The following is an 11,420-nucleotide window of genomic DNA, read 5'->3' as shown; positions in this document are numbered from 1 at the left end:
CGAATGACCCGATCACCATCTATTGTGACAATAGAGGTGCCATCTTCCTGGCTAAGGAGCCAAAGTCTAGCAACAAATCTAGACATGTACATCGGAAAGCTCACCTGATCCATGATTACGTGGAGCAAGAAGAGATAGTGATTGACAAGATTGCGACGGATGATAACATCGCGGACCCTCTCACTAAACCGTTGAATTTTGATAAGCATGAAGGGCACGTTATTTCCATGGGATTTAAACGTGTTTCTGAGTTGTAGTAGTTGATTATGAATTTGATACATTATCTTTTTCATATACTATTTATATATTCATCGTTTTATTATAATATTTTGTTTTTCATGTGGATTGTACTGACAATTTTGAACGCCACAAAGTGAACTGAATTACATTATATTTTGTTTGGTCCGTAATCGCCTGCAAGAGCTGATAACTATGGCTATTATATTGTGCAGTCGATTGATGGTGGGTTCAACAAGCCATAAGTCAAACTGTTGACTGATCGATCACAAATGCGAGATTATAACGATACCTCGTAGGACAAATTTTTGTGACAACGTAATGGAGTCCTAAATGTTTAAAAACATTCGGTGCCAGGTCGTGGATAGGACATCCATTGTGTTCCTAGAGTCGATTCTTTTGACTATCGACTGTCTCTTGAGATTAAGGCGTTTTGGGTGACTTTGGTTTCTTTCTCACACGTCTGCAGTGAATCGGAGGCTAAGCGATTTTTCCGGGTCATTTCATACTGTGCTTACATCGGCAGGATTCGAGTTGAGGAAAATATCCAACCTTTATCAGGTGTAGTTATTTCTCAGGGCCACTCGAAGAGTAGTAACTGAAATGCATGGCCATGCTCGAATGATGATTCGTTTATCAGTTAAGTTACTCTCTAGTCGGGTAAACCACTCTTGATAATGATCGCTTGTAAAATACGACCTTTGTGAATACAGATTTGCAAATTGTTTTACATTGAGTGGGAGAAATTTTAGGATATGAGAATCGGTTATCGCACATACACTTGTGAGGACAAGTGGGAGTTTGTTGGAGCTTGTGTCCTCCACAAATTAGTGTGATAACATTTATAAATCTCTTATAGGTTCACAAGGGTATACTTCGTATTTTATCATTTGATTAATGATTACCTAATAACGGCTGGCTTGCTAGAAAGTTTGACGTTATTATCATACAGATGGCGGTGATTAACTAGTTCCTAAAGGTCACACCTAAAGGATGTGTTTGAGAGATGTGGTTATGAAAATGTAATCACATTGATGCCTTATATGACTAAACAGTTAGTCAATGTGTTGATGAGACGATTATTTAATGCCGATTAAATAATATTAGCTGAGACGAATTAACTGTCAATTCGTAAATTGAATATAATAAGTTATATTTAATTAATGTATATGATGTTAGCTTGGACGAATTAATATGTTAATTCGTAATTAAATGTAATCGGTTATATTTAATCAACAAGATGAATGTGTCATAGTGGTAATAGTAAGGGTACTCAAACCAAGAGGTTATGAGTTCGATCCTCACTAGATGATAATTTATATTTAACACATTTTATACATTTTTGGAATAACCGAAAATAAGGATTTTAATCCTTATTATTTCGGTGGTTATGGGCCGAGAATAAAGTAGAAAAATCTACCCTATTCACTAGTTTACACGGTTAAAGGGTGGAGGAGGGGGTAATTTTTCTAACCTAATTCTTTTTCCCATTCTTGCCTCTCATCTAAAACACAAAAACAAAAACCCTAATTTTTACTGAAATTTGGGGATCGATTCTAGCAACAAGTTAAGGGCATATCTCATATCGTCTTGGGTGCAACTGATAGGCGAATATCAACTTTGATATTGTTCTTAGGCCGTTTTTGCTAGGACTGAAGGTTATTTCTTAATCCTTTACGATTTTGTTTATGCAATTTAATTTTATGACTAGTTTCATCATTATAATTCGTTATAATCCTTAAAAATTAAAGGGATGCATAGAGATAAATCCCACATATATATACTCATTTTACTAATGTTTAGCAAATATTACTAGTGTAGTAATATTAGTTATATTAAGGGAATATTACTACCTAATGTCTAAATAATATTAGTAGTAATTTTGGGTCAAATCTTGGGTGCAATCAAAAGGAGGGCTCCTAATATAGAGTCTTGTGGGATCATCCTAATACTTATCATAGCTCAAGAATAAGTGAAGGTAGGAGACCTTACTTGTGCCCATTTCGTGCCATATAACAATGTTAGGAACATTGTTTTTCCTTCCTTATTCTTTTATTTTGTTATGCATGCACTAGATCCACTATGACAAATTTAATATGTTGATTAAATCACTATTAAAAATTACTAATAATAGGTATATGAACCTAAAAATTGGTATCAGAGCATAGGATGTTGCATGCATAATCGATTTAAAGTTTTTTCGAGTTATTAGTAGCTTAATTAAAACTAAAAATATGTGATTTATTAGATAAAACCACGAAATCTTAATGCATGTTGTATATTCTGGTCATAAAATGTATTTAGGTCATTTTTAATATTTATGGTATTTTATTGCTCATTTTAATGATTTTTTGTAATTTTATTACATTTTTATGACTAAAATTGTATTTAAAATACTAAAAATAGTTAAACATAGTCTCTGAACTTGAAATTTTTATATGACCTCACATGCATATTTTACTTATTGTATGCAAAATTTTGTATAAATTTGATTTATTTTGCATGATTTATGATTTTTATGAGATAAAAATGAATTAAATGGAGGTAAAATGGTTAAATATAGTTAAACTTCGAAACAGGCCATAAAATTTTAATATGGTCACATGCATATTTTACTCACTGTGTGTAAAATTTAAGATGAACTTGATTCATTTTGCATGATTTATGAATTTTTAAAGTAAAAATAACATAAACAGTGACTATTTTATCAAAAATAGCTAAAACAAATTACATGGCATGAGAAAATTATTTTAGATTAGATTTATATCCCACTTATCAGATATAAAGTTGTAAAATTGATTAGATTAAATTTTGTATGCTTTAGATGTTTTATTTGATAAAACCGATAAATCGCAACTACTTTTTTCTTTAAATAAATTCGAAAATTTTAACCATGATTTTTGACATTATGAGTGTCATGGATATATTCCAGAATGTTCAAAAATTTAAAATTTAAATTTTAAAATTATTGTAATTAAATTTGGATTCATTTCATAAATGTTATGATTTTGGGGTCAAAATGAGCATAAAATTATATCAAGTTGAATTATTGTCAAAAATTGAGTAATGACTAATTTTCCAGATCTAAGAGTGTTAGGATAATTAACTTGGACTAAAATTAGATTTTAGTATTAATTTACGATTTTGATAAGTTAAAAGTCGTGAATTTCCATAAAACCGGGTTATATAATCGATATAAGTTAAATAGGGCAGTTTGGAACATAATTTGGCATGATAGAGACATATTATAATGCTGCATATTTCATTGTTGAATGTCATATTTTATTTATGTAATTTTGAATTATGTAATTTTATCTTAGTATGGCCTTAGTTTTTTAATCGATATTACCCGTAATGTAAAGAGATATTGATTCGGTTGTAATTTAATGTGATCTCGTATCACTTTTTATTTTTACTAGTTTTTCATATTACAAATGTATAATAGGAATAGCTTTGTATTTTATTATTATTTGTAATTCCGGAGTTCCTTCAAGACGGTCGTTCGGACAAAGACGTTGTCCTTGGGAGGCGTGCCACTTGAAGATTCAAGGGACCAAAGGAGTTGGTTTCCGAATTTGTAATAGATTATTTGATTTTCTATTTTAGGAAGGCCATACTAGGAATTTATTACTTGCTTTGCATTTCTTTTAATATGTTGCATGCATTGCCAAATCGCCATAACAACACATGCATATCATATCGAGTCTTCGACCGTGTCAATTATAATTATCGATAATTCGACTTTTAGCTCACTTAAAATTGATAGATAATAAATTGACAAGACCTTTGCTTTTAAAATATTGTGACTTAGCCTTACCAAATAGTAGGAGCCCATGAATCTCAATTTCATAAGGGGTACAATACGATTTTTCGGGGTGCTTCTATTGACGTTGGGAAAGTGGGGTAATAAGTAGTTGTTACACTTCGAAATTTTGGTTGATCTCAACGAAGGTATTTTGCGACCGTAGCCGCAATAGGTTCGGCCTAAAGATCATCTTAACGTAAATTCATCGACCGAGAGTTCTAATTGTATAATCGGTTAAGAAGGTTAACCCAGCGAGTTATATTAGTAAAGGTGTAGAGGGCCCGTTGGCTCACATCCAAGTTAATATGAATTTTGGATCTCGGAATAATTTATTATAGTTGGGTAGAGGTCACTATATAAATGCTATACTTGTATTTACAAGTATTATAACGATAAATGTTAATTGTTTCCTTCATCTCCGTTTTCGTAGTTATTTTTCCGCAATGGATTCATCTAATACTCTTACACCGATCACCATTAATTCGTGGCTCCAATCATTCAATGAAAAATGCTCCTTTTATGACAACGATACATGATACGGTCGTTATCTACCAAAAATAAATACCTAAATATAACTAACAGAAGCTAGTGATAAGTAGGGTCGATCTCCACAGGGAGGCAAGATATCTATCTGTAAGTCTGTCTATCTAAGTCACAAATGGGGGGTTTGTATTTTGTTTTCTAAACTACTAGAGATTAAGGGAAAGAGCAGTAAAGATAAGAGCAATAAAGTAGGAAAATAAAGTTAAGTGATCAGATAAAAGAGGTATGTCAGGATTTCGGTTCATCATGGCAGTTTATCGACTCAGTCATAAATAGCCTAGACAATCTATTGTGAGAAGGGCAAGGAAAAGGTCCTTCCAGTCCGCTATCCACCCTAGATTTCCACTAACTTAACTTCCGTCCTCATTAAGGTAGTGTACTATTCATAGCAGGTCTGTTTATTCCAATCTTCCGATCCAGGAACAAAGTTAACCAAATTAATGTTATTTAGAAGCGTGCACTCAACTAAATATGTTACAGTTATATTAATACGGTCACAGATTCTCACAGGTAAATCATCTAGTCTATTTACTACATCGTCTCAACACTACCATGGATCCCCTAATCCTAACATAAGGGGATTAGCTACTCATGTTTTTAATGCAATCAACAATAATAACAATAAGCATGCTAATAAGGGACATAGTAAAAGAATGATAATAAAGCATAAACTAAATAAGAGAGCAATTAATAAGAGCAAACAAGGAATTAAGATTAAACAGAAAAGGAGAGATTACAGAATTTGAATCCGGAGAGAAAAGAGGCAGATAAAAGTTAAGCAGTAATTAGAGTAAAGCAGTGTTTGATAAAATGTAATTATGAGTATGAACAGATATTTTAGACTTAATAATCACTTCCTTATATAGGAGAGCAAAATTATTAACAAAACAAACCTAACACGGATTTAGATAACCCGTGTAATCTAGCAAACTACTCGATCGAGTCATTTTAGACCACTCGATCGAGGACTTCTCCAGCATAGTTGTTCGATCGAGCATTTGAGGCTCTCGATCGAGTATTCCCATAAAAGCACATTCCGGTCGAGTATATAAATCACTCGATCGACTTCTCGCAACTGCCAAAACATTCGATCGGACTCCAGAACATCTCGATCGAGTACTTTCCACTAAGATCAGCGTTCAACTCATCTGGTCAGCTTCATAAGACCTTCCTTCACGCATCCCGAGGTACGACTTCCACTCTAAATCTCCGCCTCCTTACAATGAATGCTAAATGGGATGAATAAGATGAGATTCCACTACTTTTGGGTCCATTTCTGCAATTACTTAGTCAATGATTGAATCATCGACTTCAACTCAGGTAACTCACTAACTCCACTAGAAGAAGCTCCTTGATGCGGCGGTGGAAAGGATGGAGGCCTTTGAAAGCCTTGTTGAGCTTTGTGAGGAGGAACAAAAGCTTGTTGCTGCTGCAGAGGAGGGGTAGGATTGAGCACATTCTGACTAGTCCATCTCAAGTTGGGATGGACTCCACTCTGATTATTATAATAGGAACCTCCTCCTTGCCTATATTGCTGAAAGGCAAGGACTTGCTCCTTCTCTGTTAGACAGTCAACAACAGTGTGACCGTCATTACTCCCACATCTCTCACAAGTAACGGCTTCCTATCTAGTTAACAAGTGAACCGTTTGTTGATCACCAGTAGCTTGCAACTCTAGCTTATCAAAACGGGCATTCATGGCTTCCAGCTGAGCCACAACTGCATTATCTACTGAAGAGACAATACGAATACCTCCTCTCGGGTTCCCATACTCAGCACAATGGGTAGCCATTTCTTCTATGATACCCCATCCCTTATCATCGTCACTATTCTTCTGAAATCGCCCATTATATGAGGCGTCCAATACAGCACGGTGGTCATCATACAATCCATTGTATAACTGGTTGCATAAAAACCACTTATCAAAACCATGATGAGGAAGAGACCTCACCAACCTTTTGAAATGGCACCAAGCTTCATACAAGTTCTCATCAGGTGTCTGCTTAAAACTTGTAATTTTCCCTCTGAGCTGATTAGTTCTTTGTGGAGGAAAGTACCATTTATAAAAAGCAAGGGCCAAGCTCTCCCAGTCAGTAATACCGGCTGCAGTACGATCAAGATCAGTGAGCCACTCACGGGCTCTGTCGGTCAAAGAGAAAGGAAACAAGACTTCCTTAATCTTATCCTGGGTCACTCCTTTAGTGGCGGGAATGGTAGTGCAATATTCAGTGAAGACTTCCATATGTTTTCGTGGATCTTCACCCGCCACGCCTCGGTACAGGTTTCGTTCGACTAAATTAATATAGGACGGTTAAATATCGAAAGTATTACCATCCTCGGTCGCAAGACTGAAACCTTTAGGGATCGAGGCAGCTGTGGGCTCTGAGTGACTCGCAATATTAGGCATCTTCACTGGCTTTACAGCAGAAATAGAGTTGTCTTCTTCACAAGACGGATCTTCTGCAAGCAGAAAATGTTGTAGCTCGGGTTCAAAAGTACTCAAGACTTCCTTTTGAATCTTCCTCTGCAGTCTTAGTCTATGCCGAAAAGATCTCTCTGGCTCAGGATCAGCAGGAACTAATTCTGACCTGTTTGACTTGGGCATACACAACAATGAAGGAAATAAGTGAGAACTATCTCAAGGAATAAAAATTCCCTGAGACCAAAAGAAATAAACGAAACAAAAACAGACAGACAGGCTATTGCCTCCCCGGCAACGGCGCCAAAGTTGATACAATCGTTATGTACCAAAAATAAATACCTAAATATAACTAACAGAAGCTAGTGATAAGTAGGGTCGATCTCCACAGGGAGACAAGATATCTATCTGTAAGTCCGTCTATCTAAGTCACAAATGGGGGGTTTGTATTTTGTTTTCTAAGCTACTAGAGATTAAGGGCAAGAGCAGTAAAGATAAGAGCAATAAAGTACGAAAATAAAGTTATGTGATCAGATAAAAGAGGTATGTTAGGATTTCGGTTCACCATGGCGGTTTATCGAACCAGTTATAAATAGCCTTGACAATCTACTGTGAGAAGGGCAAGGGAAAGGTCCTTCCGGTCCGCTATCCACCCCAGATTTCCACTAACTTAACTTCCGTCCTCATTAGGGTAGTCTACTGTTTATAGCAGGTCTGTTTATTCCAATCTTCCGATCCAGGAACAAATTTAACCAAATTAATGTTATTTAGAAGCGTGCACTCAACTAAATATGTTACAGTTATATTGCTACGGTCACAGATTCTCACAGGTAAATCATCTAGTCTATTTACTACATCGTCTCAAAACTACCATGGATCCCCTAATCCTAACATAAGGGGGTTAGCTACTCATGTGTTTAATGCAATAAACAATAATAATAATAATAATAAGCATGCTAATAAGGGACATAGTAAAAGAATGATAATAAAGCATAAACTAAATAAGAGAGCAATTAATAAGAGCAAACAAGGAATTAAGATTAAAGAGAAAATGAGAGATTACAGAATTCGAATCCGGAGAGAAAAGAGGCAGATAAGAGTTCAGCAGTAATTAGAGTAAAGCAGTGTTTGATAAAACGTAATTAAAAGTATGAAAAGATATTTTAGACTTAAGAATCACTTCCTTATATAGGAGAGCGATATTATTAACAAAATAAACCTAACACGAATTTAGATAACCCGTGTAATCTAGCAAACTACTCGATCGAGTTATTTCAGATCACTTGATCGAGGACTTCTCCAGCATAGTTGTTCGACCGAGCACTTGAGGCTCTCGATCGAGTATTCCCATAAAAGCACATTTCTATCCAGTATATAAATCACTTGATCGAATTCTCGCAACTTCCAAAATACTCGATCGGACAACAGAACATCTCGATCGAGTACTTTCCACTGAGATCAGCCTTCAACTCGTCTGGTCAGCTTCATAAGACCATCCTTCACGCATAGTGTTGTTGTAAAAATCATCGTCAAAAGTTACTCAACCAAAACAATATTTATAACTTCACAAACTACTCTTAGTAAAGAGGCAAGTAAAGGTCGGATCCCAAGGGACGGGTATTGATGTAGGATTTTCAATTGAAAATGGTTGTGTCTAAGGGTGTCACAATTTGGGTTGAGATAGGGGATGAACTAAACTAATCAACAATATAAAAGTAAAGCAATAAAGACAAGCAAGATGATTAAAATGAGATGTAAACAATTGATTAAAAGCACTAGGGTGTCATGGGTTCATAGGGGATTCATGGGATTTGATCATACAAACATATTCTCTACTAGATGCAAACACTTATTGTTGTGATGGGATCGAGTTAGTGTATATCTTACAATCTCTAAGAAGGTTTGGGTCCCGAGCTGAATCGATTAGATTGTACAACACCTACAAGTCGACTTAATCCTCCGTATCCAACTATATGCATGGTCTAATGAGACTCGAGTTGGTTTATGTCTTACAAGTCTCATTGAAAAGATAAGTGATGGGTAAAAAATGCAAGGATTCATAGGCTCGCATTTCATCAAACATAACATGTGCATAAGTTGGAATCACAACAAGCAAGCAAATTAATTATGAAAACATATTAGATTAAGCATTAATCAATCCCCATGTTGGTTTCCTCTAATTCCCCATTAACCCTAGCTAAGGAAACTACTCACTCATTATCAAGTTTAACATGCTAACAAGGTTGTCAATCATACTAGCAAGGCAAAACATGATTAACAAATGAAAATGATTAACAATAATTAAAAGGATTAAGGGAGAATTATACCTATGAAGATGAGAAAAATAGAAGTACTTGATGATTGATGGAAGGTTTTCAATCCTCCAAATAAAACCAAATAATCTTCTAATTACCCAAAATAAATGATGAACAATAGAGAAATTAAGGAAAGATTAAAGGATGAGATTTGTATTAAGACTAGATTAAGAGTTGATTAAAAGATTAAGATGAGATTACTAATTGATTACAACTTGATTAAGAGAGTATTAAGATTGCTTAAGACTTGATGATCATCTAGGTAGTACAAAGGGGTATTTATACTAAAGTTTAGGTACAAAGATTAGGGTTACCAAGGGCTTAAATGACTATTAAGACCCTTAAAAAAAGTTGAGGAAGTGCTTCTCTCCAAGGAGATGCGCATCTTCGTTTTGCTAGTCCCGCATGGATATGCTCGTCCCGAGCCTCTAGGAAGCTGGCACGGTGGTTCCTGTAAGAAGATCCGAGCGGATCACTGAGGGAGACGCTCGGATTGTGAGGCTTCAAGACGAGCATCTTGCTGTCGGGACGCTCGCATTGCTGGGCAGGGAGACGCTCGGATTGGCAGCAATCCGCTCGGATCCTGGGTCAGAAACTTTTCTTCTCTTCTTTCCTCAACAATCCGCGGGGATCTTGTTGAGGATGCAAGGATCCTTTCATCATTGCCCAATCTACTTTATTATCTACATAGGCCTTCTAGTATCGTCTTCCCTTTGATGCTTAGTCGTTGAATGCGCTCAATTTAGCTCCATTTTGCCATGAAAATGCAAGGTTTGCACTCCTCTCCTACCAAGGAAACAAAACCTCAAAGAATATGCAAAATGGGAAACTAAAGATAGTAAATGACCCAATTATGCACTATAAAACATAGGAACGAGGCTAATTCGGGGACTAAATCTGCTCAAATATGAGTCACATCAACGCATCCCGATGTACGACTTCCGCTCTAAATCTCCGTCTCCTTACAATGCATGCTAAATGGGACGAATAAGATGCAATTCCACTACTTTTGGGTCCATTTCTGCAATTAAGACAAAACAAACCAAAGTAGCCAACTCGGGGCATTTTGCAATACAAAGCGATACAAATAGCATAGAAATGCGTGCAATAAAAGGCTAAAAAGTCTATATAAATTGCACTTATCAATACGACTAGAGAACTACGCTTTGGTATTAGTGAGGATGGAAATCCTTGCTACCTTACCACTTCCACACCTCCCACTCCCATATTCATGCCCACCTCTTTGGTAAGAGAATATTGTGAGGAGAGTCTCACAAATTCCATGGAATCCTTGTTTGTAGAAGCAAGGAGAAATATTATATTGAGTGGGAGTTCTAGCAAGAATGTCCTTGCAACTGAAAGGAGTAATGGTATTATTAAAGGAAAGGCAAAGAAGGGTAAGAAACCCAAACCCGATAATGGATTGGAAGTGGATAGTGAGACTACCACAACCAAAACCAAGAAGGGTGCCTAATCCTATGATGAATGTCATTATTGTAATGTCATGGGCCATTGGAAGCGAAATTGCCCCAAGTATTTGGGAGATATCAATGTTGGACTTGACGCTCCACTTAGTAATATTTCTTCCGAAATCTTTGTTATTGATATAAATTATACTTCCACCTCAACGTAGGTATTGGATACCGGTTGTGGTTCTCACCTTTGTAATCATTTACAGGGGCTTAGAAATGTGGAAAAGCTAAACAAGGGTGATGTAGATCTCCGACTACGAAATGGAGCTAGGGTAGCCGCCACTGCAAGAGGGACTTATGTACTTGTTTTAGCTAATAGCTTTGAGTTGTACTTACATAATTGTTATTTTGTACCTTCTTTATCGAAAAACATCGTTTCCGTTGCCATGTTAGACATGGAAGGATTTTGTTTTGCTATTAAGAATAATTGTTGTGAAATTTCTAAGAATAACTTGGCCATAGGCTAAGGCACTTCAATTAATGGCATTTATGTTCTTGAAACTTTAAATTCGAGCAAAGATATCTATAACATACAATCCAAAAGACTCAAATCAAGTGATCCAAATGAATCATACATTTGGCATTGTCGATTTGGTCACGTAAATGAGAAACGTATCAAAAGGCTAGTG

The 11,420-nt window shown here is 35.9% G+C and overlaps 1 non-coding gene across 1 annotated transcript; it reads left to right on the top strand.

The window, feature by feature from the left end:
• Positions 1-6,510: 6,510 nt before the first annotated feature.
• On the top strand, positions 6,511-6,616 carry LOC141635695 (small nucleolar RNA R71). Its single transcript, XR_012540363.1, has one exon. It is a non-coding gene; the product is annotated as a small nucleolar RNA R71 (small nucleolar RNA).
• The last annotated feature ends 4,804 nt before the right edge of the window (positions 6,617-11,420 follow it).

Source organism: Silene latifolia, chromosome Y (genome assembly GCF_048544455.1).
Source record: "Silene latifolia isolate original U9 population chromosome Y, ASM4854445v1, whole genome shotgun sequence".
NCBI classification, from domain to species: Eukaryota; Viridiplantae; Streptophyta; class Magnoliopsida; order Caryophyllales; family Caryophyllaceae; genus Silene; species Silene latifolia.
The sequence above is the reverse complement of the archived record's forward strand: the minus strand, read 5'-3'. Positions and strand labels throughout refer to the sequence as shown.